This window comes from Bolinopsis microptera, chromosome 11 (assembly GCF_026151205.1).
Source record: "Bolinopsis microptera isolate Bmic1 chromosome 11, MBARI_Bmic_1.0, whole genome shotgun sequence".
Classification (NCBI taxonomy): Eukaryota; Metazoa; Ctenophora; class Tentaculata; order Lobata; family Bolinopsidae; genus Bolinopsis; species Bolinopsis microptera.
In genome coordinates this window covers 1868941-1880296 of record NC_087082.1, presented here as the reverse complement: position 1 = coordinate 1880296, position 11356 = coordinate 1868941, and positions in this window count along the sequence as shown.

The following is an 11356-nucleotide window of genomic DNA, read 5'->3' as shown; positions in this document are numbered from 1 at the left end:
TCCCTGACTGACTTTTTGTCAAAATAAGCCTGAAAAGGACAATATTAGCTTTTTGACTTTAAAAATTCATAACATACCAGCCTTTTTAGATACGATATCAAGATTTTACACACACCTTCAAATAGATGTGAATAAACGGCGAGCAAAATTTCAACCCGATACCGCAAGAAATGATTAACTTATAGCGTCTCAACCACAAAATAATTTTTTCCGAAAATTGCACTCTTAACCAGGAAATGGTCGATTACAAAAATGGGTATTCTCAAAATAATTTTTTTTGGTGTGGAAACGGTGCGCTAGAAGGTCACTGAACTGCCTATGAGGTCATTTGGTCTGGACGGCACAAACCACTGTTTTGGTGTATGCCCCCTTAAGGTTGATTCACTTGATGGGGAGTTGAAGGAAGCGTTTGCTGACCTTCTGAGTCTACATCCTCTTTATGCACCTTCACTGTCGCTAAGATTATCTAAGAGTCAAATTTCCATGAATAGCCATGTATAAAGTTGCAAGGACCTTTTAAAGTTATGCTCGGTAAAATTCCTTTAATGAGACTAAGTTGACAACCATGGTCCATGGATCATGAAGACTTGTTTTTAAAACCTTTAAAAACAGTTTACAACACTCATGTCACTGCCACAAACGTCATCCTGATGATTCTAGCGAAAAAAAACGGAGAAAAAACAATACCTAAATAATAGTAATATTCGTTCAGCTAAAACAACTGATTTTTGCCAATATCTCTAGCGATAAGCATTTAAGTGCATATTATGATCCTTCATAAGTCGTATATAAATGCAGTTATTAGGAACAGTTTCCATCTCAAAGCAATGCATACTCAACTACAATCTGCTGCTAGTCGAAACTGGCCTTTAAATAGTGTCTTAAGACACTAGGTCTTTGCTAAACTTATTAGCCAATTATCGTTTAAGAAAGAAAATGGTGAATAATAATTGATAAAGCATTGTTAGCGACTTGCTAATAATTTATTCAAAGCTCCGCAAGAATATTATCGGCCAGAGGCAAATTAGGTTTCTTTCTTCCTTTCAAAACGGAAATCTCATAGGGTCCGTCTGTCAGCTAACAATACTTTATCAATTATCATAGTGCTCAATGATAGTCGGTTGATCAGTTTTACAAAAATTATATACAGTCTACCTACAGGCTACTTCTAATTGGGTACACGGACTATAGTTTGACAAATTTTAGTGCGCTACTTGAACTTTAGTTCGACACGCACCGAAGTTCGAGGGTGATTTCTGGCGAACTTTAGTTGTCGAACTTCTGTGCTTGTCGAACTACAGTATGTGAATCTTTTAACTGTTTGAAGACGGCTTAACTGAGGTCTACCCATTTCACCAGTGGTTAGGGGTGCAAGAATCATCTGCATGATTGTGCAGGAGTATTAAATTAATTTTTTCAGGTAAATACATCCCACTGGACAAAGATCTGAACAAGCAGAACCCGTCCCCCAAATCTCTAAAAAGAGAAGCTACTTATACTAAAGCTGCTGTAAGAATTGCTGATTTACTTAACATTTAATTTTGATGATATTGATGTTATACTATCGAGTTCACAAAAAATACTTATCCGTTCCCGTAAAACATCGGAATTTCACATCCTTTTCTGTATTTGTTCTTTTTGATAACTTGATTATTAACCACTCCCTGAACCCCTCCTAAAGATCCCACCAATCTGTTTTAGCTTGCCTCCACTAACAGTCTGACTCATACATCACAACCTAAGGTTGATTCACTTGATGGGGAGTTGAAGGAAGCGTTTGCTGACCTTCTGAGTCTACATCCTCCGGAAGAGGATGTTGCTAAGGAAATTAACGGTGGAGCTAATGGCGATGTGGGGATCGCTTCGGTTAGTGACCGGTATTTTATTTGGACTTTATTTTAAACGTGAATCTATCATGATACTGATCCAATTCTACGTTTTGATGTCATTATCTGGGATTATAATCACGAGAATCTATAATTTTTCAATCATTAAAACCTCAGTCTCGGATTCTAAAAAATATTTCTCAAACAGCAAACAGAGACTCAAACAGAAACTCAATATTATCTGCTGCAAATTTGGAAAGTTCGATATCATCCTCAAATTACATACCTCAACTCTCGGAGTAGCTCGGAGATTGTTGACTTGTCTCAAGATGATATCGAACTAGATGGTGAGTGGAAATGACAAGTGATAATGACACGTGATAATGACACGTCACACGTGATGTTACGACAGCAGGTGTAACATGATGACAGAGCGGAAGTTCATTATATGTATAGACAAAACAAATTATTCGGGGTTTTTATTTATTATCAGATTATTATTTCCTGTGGTATTTTCACGTAATCGCACCCAGATTTGGGTTTAGATGCATGTGTCAGGTTGTGGGTAGAAAATATGAAACGCCCACGTGATAAGCACGTGACAGGTGGTAAAAGTGAGTTTAGAGTTCTGCATGGTTAGTTCATATTGTGTGTTTTAGTGTTCTAGTGTGTTCTAGTCACTTGTTTTAGTGTGTAATAGTATGTGATGGTGACCTTTCTTTGTATGCTAGCCTTTCCCTTGATTTTTGGCTCTGAAAATTATTGAGTCTCGCAGTATGACTTGCCAATTTTCAAAAATACACTTACATAACTTAAACATCAGTCCAATATGCATGTTACTGTAAGTAATTATTATTATCTAACTTTTAAAACAATCTCAAAATAGTAAAGAAACATCTTAAGAGACTGATAAGTGCCCAAAAAAACAAAACAGTTCTCTGAAAAAAACAAAAGTTTTATTATTACTTACAGTAGCATGCTTTATCTTAATTAAAAAGTTAAAACACTTCATCTCAATTTAATTATGGCCATAGTTGATAAAACTCCCTATAATTTCTAAAGTTTCATAAATTGCTCTTCTGGAAATTCCAAAAATAAAAGCGTTAACGAGATTTGACTGGAAATAGTTTCTACCCGTCACATACAAAATATGTCACGTGACTAAACCCATATCTCAGGGAGTGATACGAAGGAAAAGTCACACGGGAAGAAGTCTAAAGGGAACTTAGTTAGTCCCTGGGTACTATAAAACGAGTGTTTGGAAAAATGAAATCAGATCCTATAAAATAATGAATGTTGTACCAAGCACCTGCTATTGGACCTTAGGATCCGAACCAAAAGACCTAGCATGTTACTTTGCTATCAGAGATAGGGGTTTCAATGGTAAAAAAATTAAAAAACTTGTAATGGGCATACCGTAGTCAAAGTGAGTAAGGGGCAGTACAACCCATCATACTGCACGTCTCCTAAAGTCCTAGATACACAATACTCAAGGTATTATCCAGGGGAGTCAGAAGGATGTCACTTTGAATGTTTTATTCATTAACCAGGTCGAATTGGGCAATTAAAACCGTCAAGGATATTTAAAGTATTAGGACGTTTTGACATGAATTTTAACTGGGGGAGGTTGCCCATCTCGCAATTAAAGTATTAAGAATATATATCCAATAAAACCTTATCACTGAATCACGTGACTTGATTCCATGTCCGTTATTGGCCCTCAGGAGGCTGAGCACTATGCTCCATATTCATGATAACCAGGTTTTGTGCGAGCAAGTTTTATTTCGGATAGGTGCGTTGACATGGGAAAGAGCTCATCTTTGAGCACTTGTCTGCTTGGCGACAAGAATTCAACACTAGTTATCACATACTGAAAAGGTGTCCCAAAAATTCACACACAGAATAAGTAATTGACTGTCAAAGCGTCTATATATACATATATCAAATGTGGAAACTAATATTGGGAAGAAGTTCTTCAACATCCCAGACAAGTATTTCGTAAAGCACCTCCACAAAGTCATCAACATAAACACGGTAAAATAAAATACTGTTGCCGAATTTATAACTATAAGCTCACAAGGCGACTCCACCGACCAAGATTCCGCCTCTTGCAACTGTAGAAACAAAACAAATTGTCCATTGCCTTGAAAATGTCAGATCAAATCAACTGTTTACCAGGCCAATGCATTATCGGAAGGCAGAGCATCATATTTATACATATAAATATATAAGGTCTGACTGAAACGCTTTCAAAAAGCGTTGGTCAAATTATTGCCAAAGCTTAAAGAATGAGTTCTAGGAACGTCAACCGTGTTATCCAAACTCACATGGAGACTCAAAAGAGACACTGACAATATGAAATACACTATTAACTTGCAAATATTAACAAAATGCCAATAATACAAGTTTGGTGCGAGAATGAGAAACTTGTGCCTGACATAAAAGCTCATAATCATCAAAAATCCGACCTCCGCCTTGTCACAAAATATTAATTTCTCTTTTAAACTAATAGCAAATAATTTAAACATTAAGATTCTAACCAGCCAGGTAGTAAAAACTGCAGGGGAGGTATGCAATGTGAGAGCCAAGCTCACGAGATTTGTCGAATTAATTTATTATGTTATACTCATTTTGTATCATTTCCTTGTAGCCCGATGCAATCATTGTTTAACTTGAACATTTATGAAGAATTATGTAATTACAGAAAGTGTCATTTCCTTGTAGCCCAATGCTCCAATGGAATTGTTTAACTTGAAGATTTATGAAGAATTATGTAATTACTGAGAGTAGCAGAAAACTTTTAAGTGTGGCTCGAAAGCACAACAAGACCAAACATAAGTTTAGAAAAACGTAAATCTAGATTTGTAGAAATCGGGGGTTTAAACCAAAGATGATGCACAACTCTAAAACAACTATGGCTAGAGATTTGGGTCTGGGTATTATATAGGTGAGGGCATTGCATGCAGGAGAGGGACAAATCTTAATATGCTAAACTAATGAAAAGCGCCCATTAAAATAGGATAAACTATGCTCATCCACATGGGACTCAGTGTCTTAACGTTGACCGTTTAGAACTGATTTACTCTGCCAACACGAAGATTTTTCCGAAAGGGGTTAGTTTCGGGTCCGGCCGGCATTGCATGCAGGAGAGGAACAAATCTTAATATGCTAAACTAATGGTAAGCGCCCATTAAAATAGGATAAACTATGCTCATCCACATGGGACTCAGTGTCTTAACGTTGACCGTTTAGAACTGATTTACTCTGCCAACATGAAGATTTTTCCGAAAGGGGTTAGTTTCGGGTCCGCGGCTGGCATGCAGGAGAGGGACAAATCTTAATATGCTAAACTAATGGTAAGCGCCCATTAAAATAGGATAAACTATGTCCCTGAACTATGTCACTGAGTCCCGATATACTCATCCACATGGGACTCAGTGTCTAAAAGGTCAACGTTAGAACTGATATACTACTACTATGGACACCACCACACTAGCACCTTTCTTCGCTATTCGACAAGTTGGATTTGAAGCCCAACACCAGTACGACAACTCCACTACGTGCCTCAGTTTCTAAGCACCGCCGTACGCTGTGTACCAGAAGGGACAGTGGTTCGTCCTAAACACGCCCAGAGGGTGCCCGACTTTCGGACGAGCTATGACGTGCCACGAATTACAGTACCGACTCTACAATTTCCACGAATGCCTCAGTTCGACTGGATCGGTGTCGCACATATGCAAACCTCGGAAGTGCACCAGAGAGTCCTACATCTCCACTCCCATGGGACTCTTACTGCGCACGAAAGAGAAGAACATACAACTCGCCTCCCAGAAATCAGCAGCGACAGGCGAACACCATCCACACCGACAAACCACGTCCGAGGTCTCGGCAATCGACATGCCGATTGCCGACCTACCAAATAGTGTTCGTAGAGTGGACCGTTAACGTAACTAGCTTCCGTTTCGGTCAAACTATCGTTCACGCGCCGAACCAAATCGAACCCAACGGTATTCTATACCGCAAACCGCCGATGGGGCTACCCTTCCTGAGTCTCTTGGAAGCTCTGGCCATTCCTGAAGTGGGAACCGACAAGTTAGTGGAAACCACCGACGCCGCTCCAGGAACCACGTTACAAACGCTTAACGAGACGAGTATCTAAGCATTATATGTCACTGCGTGTTCGAGATCGAACTTATTATACTACGTAACACTGATTTAAATTTAAAGCACTAACTTTAACGCAATTAACTTTTTAATAACTTCAACGACCCCACTTTTGGGGCTAACTATATGAATGTTAAGCACTCACGTCACTTCGAGTCGTAGTTGGCGGGGCGGGAGTCTCCACTCAGGAGGACTCTTGCTTCGTCGACTGCGATTCAGGGTATATGATCGACCCACTCACAAGAGCAAGAAACAGATTATCACTTAACTGTCACAAAATTAACGTTTTAATAACTTAACGACCCCACTTTTGGGCTAAACATATTATCTTTTTAAATCCAATCTCGCAGTTTTTGCAAGAGTAACCCAATCAATGTCTGGAAGGCTGCAAATTTTCACATGCCAAATCCCTAAGATTCTTAAAGAGTTGTGCGAGATGACGATACATAGAGGCCGCAGAATTATGAGGACTACCAGATCCTGGTGGAACCTAAGCGATCCATGATATCACGACAGGCCCTATTGGACTCCCTACAACACAAAATTTCACGAAGATCATGCGTGCGCTTACATTAAAACGTATGATAGTAAACGAAGACCTTTATATTGCGATTTGTTATTTCCTTACACTATTACTAATTAATATTTCTATTTTAAGCACCAGCCACCAGATAATAATTTAAAGGCGTCCACGGACGCCTGGACGCCCTCAATAGTCGCCTCTGAGTAAATTGGTAGTCATAATTAAGGAAAATACGTGAAAAATAATTTGGGGAAAATAATTTGATGGTGACCTAAATTTTGGTAGTCCGAAAATATGGTGTTTTTTTTTCGAAAAACCTACGACTTTCGTTGTTCGTACCATTTAAACATGTGTCGTAAGGTAGATCACATTTGGTCCAACTTGCATTCAAAGAAATGGAGTAAGTACGGTCGATTACATTTGCGTGTCCCACAGCCTTCTTCATCGGGCAAGGTTCTTCAAAGTTGGTGACCTCACCCCTTATTCTGACCACAGACCAATATCCACCACTTTAACTACTAAGTACTAACACAAGGAACATTGTGATGGCTGGCGACATCTCGAATGAAATGGAGCTCAAATTCGCATCAATCCCGAAGCCATTCAAGTGGACCAAAGATGCCTGCTCTGGACTTGGTACCACAGAAAAATTCAAGTCAGCCCAGAACACCGCTCAATTCAAAGAAAAAGTTGATTCTCTTCTTCAAACTGATATTTCCTCCCCTGACGACTTTCGCAGTTTCAATGAAATTGTGATTGCCACCTTTACTAACCTGGCAAGTCAAGTTACCACCCAGAAAAGTGGAAAGCCCAGTACTAACAAAAACAAATGGTTTGATTGGAGTTGTAGGCATGCTAAACGACTAGTCTGTAGAGACGAAAGAGCCAAGAATAACACCCACATCGATCCTATGCTCGTGGAATCCAACCGAGCAAGATTTTACCTCCGTAAGAAAGAATACAGGGCACAAACACGAGCTAGAAAGGGAGCTTACCTATACAAACTTAACGAGAAAATCAACCACAGCAACAACATCAACTGGGCTGCTTTAAAAGACCTCTCGTCCGCTTGTAAGGACCCTGATACATTCGACATATATGACCTGGTCGCATTTCACAAGTTCTTCAACGACCTATACAATCAGAAGTGCAAGGACCCCTCGCACGGTGGACTACAAACGAACACTTCGACCAACGAAGCTGGTGAACAGGGAACCGAGTACCACCCCGAGCCATCAGTCGAACTTGAAAAACTCAACACAGAGTTTACTATCCAAGAACTTGAGAAAGTCACCAATAAGCTCCAGAATAACAAAAGCGTTTCATGTGATCTTATCTCCAACGAGATGCTCAAGAGCTCCAAACTCGGTCTCCAAAAAGTCCTTCTGAAACTATTCAATGGTTGCCTAACGCAAGGAATCTACCCCTGGAACTGCTCAATAACTACCCCCCTACACAAAAAGGGGGACAAGCAGAACCCCGATAACTATAGAGCAATCACAGTCGGAAGTTGCCTTGGAAAACTCTTTGCATCCCTCCTCCTTGATAGGCTGATCGAATTCCGTAAAGTCGTCTGTCCCGACTTCCCTCACCAACTCGGATTCAGAGCTGGTGCCCAGTGCTCTGACCATATCCTGACCCTTACAACGATCATCGAGAAGTATACAAAGAAGCTGAAGAAGAAAATATTCGCTTGTTTCGTGGACTATCGTAAGGCGTTCGACACAGTCTGCAGGGAGGCTCTCATGTACAAACTCAGTAGACTTGGTATCGGAGGAAGCTTCTTCTCTTGCCTCCAGAACATGTACAACAACTCAGTTACCCGTATCAAACTGAGCAAGAAGCTGTCGGACACCATCGATGTCACCATTGGTACCGAACAGGGGCATCCAATGTCTCCGGAGCTCTTCAAGGTATACATTTATGACCTCTCCATTAGACTAGCAGCTCTTGAGGACTTGTCAATTCCAGAACTGAACGGCTTCTCGGTCAGCCATCTCCTGTGGGCAGACGACCTGATACTTTTGGCACTCGACGCCAAAAGCCTGCAGAAACAACTTGATTGCCTGCACGAATTTGCAAATAAATGGGAACTGTCAATTAACATCGACAAAACCAAAATCATGGTATTCAACTCGAGCTCTCGTTTGCTGAAATGCTCCTACGGGTTCAAACTCGGCAACCTGGACATCTCATCGGCCAAATCTTACTGCTATCTAGGCATTCAATTCAGTCTCAACGGTTCATTTAAAGGTGCGATGAACGAACTGAGGAAGAAAGCACTAAGAGCATTTTTCTCGATCAGACGCATGGTCGACACTCGAGCATTAACAACAAAAACCATGCTCAAGCTTATAGACAGCCTCGTTAAACCAGTCGCTACGTATGCCTGTCAGATATGGCTACCGTGTACAAAAATGGCAAAGGAGATGGCTTGCACTGATGGTTCAAGACAGAACCTTGCCAGAGCTGCAACAAAGGACGCACTTGAGACAACACACCTGAAAATGCTGAAGTGGGTGCTCGGCTTACACAAGAAAGCTAACAACAACTTCTGTTACGGAGATACGGGCAGGTTACCATGGGCCCTGTCGGTACTACCACAATGCCTGAGATACTTCGACAGATTGTCTCAGACATCACCCGACGTGAGCAGCGTCAACTTTCTTGTACATCAGACATTTCAAGAGCAGAAGAATCTAAACCTCTCTTGGTATAAGACCTGGAACTCGATCGCTCAGTCTGAATCCAAAGCGACCAAATTCGTTCGATCCGACCAACGCAGAGCAGAAGGAACGACCTCAACTGCACATGGAAATTTGGTCGATCACTTTGTAAAAGATTGGAGAACAGATTTAGCATCCCAAAAGAAAATGCAATTTTACTGCACTATCAAACAGGTATTCGGAGAGGAGCAGTATCTCAATCTAAAGAATAGTCAATGTCGCATGCACATAGCAAAAATCCGCTCCAGTAGCCATGACCTTCTTATTGAGATACACAAAAGAAACTGGAACGTGGACAAGAGCCTGCAGATTCTGCTGCAACAAGGAGAACGTTCAAGGCTTAGAATATCTCCCCTTTTTCGAAGGAACAATCATTGAAAATGAAGAACACTGCCTCACTGAATGTCCAATGTACTACTCAGCGAGACTTTCACTGTCGGACAACCTTAAGAGTCTTTTGCTGCTCAAGGAATACGGAGCTATCATGACTTCTGCCCATGTGCAAGAACTGGGCAAATTCCTTTGCAACTGTCACCGCATCAGGAACCCGAAAAAGACGCCAATACTGCCTGTCACCCCATCAGGACTACCAACTCAACATACATAATACAGATCATCATTATGCAGATTTCACGATCTGTTGTACGAGCACGGAACACTAGTGTTTACTGTTTCCAGTACGTTCGATTATGAATGTGTCTTTTGAGGACTCGAATACTGATATCGCTGTTTAGTGATCATTGAAGTTGCCTTTTACTACTTCCTCTTATGTTAAATTATTATTTCAGCAATTATTTCTATTTCGGTTGGTTGTACGGGAGTTAAATTTTAAGTGCTTGTGTTTTAAATTTTCATGACTCTTGAAATTCGAATTTTATTTACTCTAGTTATGTTATTCATTCATGTATAGTCGAGACGATGGTGTTAGTGCCATCTCCGACAACTTTACGTTTAATTCCGTTTAATTCCGTTTAATTCCATTTACACTCACGGCTATGACTATATTCATAACTTTGGTTGTGATTAATATTTTTCGATGCGGTAGAAAGTATCATTTAGGGAATCTGAATACTTACAACTTTGTTGTCATTGTCAAATAAAATTCATCATTTGTACAGTATAACAGAGCTATATGATGAAGAGAAATTAAAAAATAACTGATTTTTTAAATTTCCTCGAACAAAGCTTTCGACTAGCGGGTTTGTAGGCATTTACAGTAATGAATTATAACAATAAAGCGAATCAGCTTCAACTTGGAAACATTTTCTCTCCTTGTTATATGTGTCATTGAAACTCGAGTCGTTAGCCAAAAAAGGAGCATAATTCATAATTTATATAGACTTGCTGAAAATTATATAAAAAACGCATCCTATTTGCTTATGGGAAAATATGGTTTTCCATTTTCGACTAATGACCGCTTTTAGATTTTTTGGAGAAATAGTAAACTATCGTAAGTTGGAAAAAAGGTAATTATCATGATAATGACTAACAGATAACTCAGAGACTTGCAAACCCTTTTGTAAGGTTGTAAATTTATTGAATCTAGTCGAGAACAGAATCGAACGAATTGTCACGTCCACATTCGGATATTGACAGTACGGTGCGAGTAACTTCGGAGGATGATACGTCGAAAATGTTCCAATGGGATGGGGGGTATACAACGGAACCAAATAAAACCGCGCCGTTCTAGTTGTAAGTATCAAAAGGTTTTATGTTAGACGCATTATATAAATAGCAGGCTTTAAACGAAGGACTCTCAACAGGGACTAAGTTGACTAAGTTACAGACACCTGATCTCTACAAAACATTTCTAGTGGAGCGCAGCTTTGCCTTTTGTCTGTTGTTGGCGCAAAGGTCATTATTCTGTTAAAGCAAAAGTTGTGGATTATTTCAGATCGTGGAGTGGTCATGTTTTGTCAATCCGAATGATTTGTTCATGAGGTTGTTAGCAGCGGTTTGACCGTTTCGTAACGAGTCTATGGACAATAGGGCGGAAAGCTGCATATTCACAAAGAAACTCGCGTCAAGACAGGCAAAGACCGCTTGGTTGACGCTCAACACTTGGGTCTTGCTATTGACTTGTCTCTCTAAAGATTGATGTGACCAGTATTGAGTAT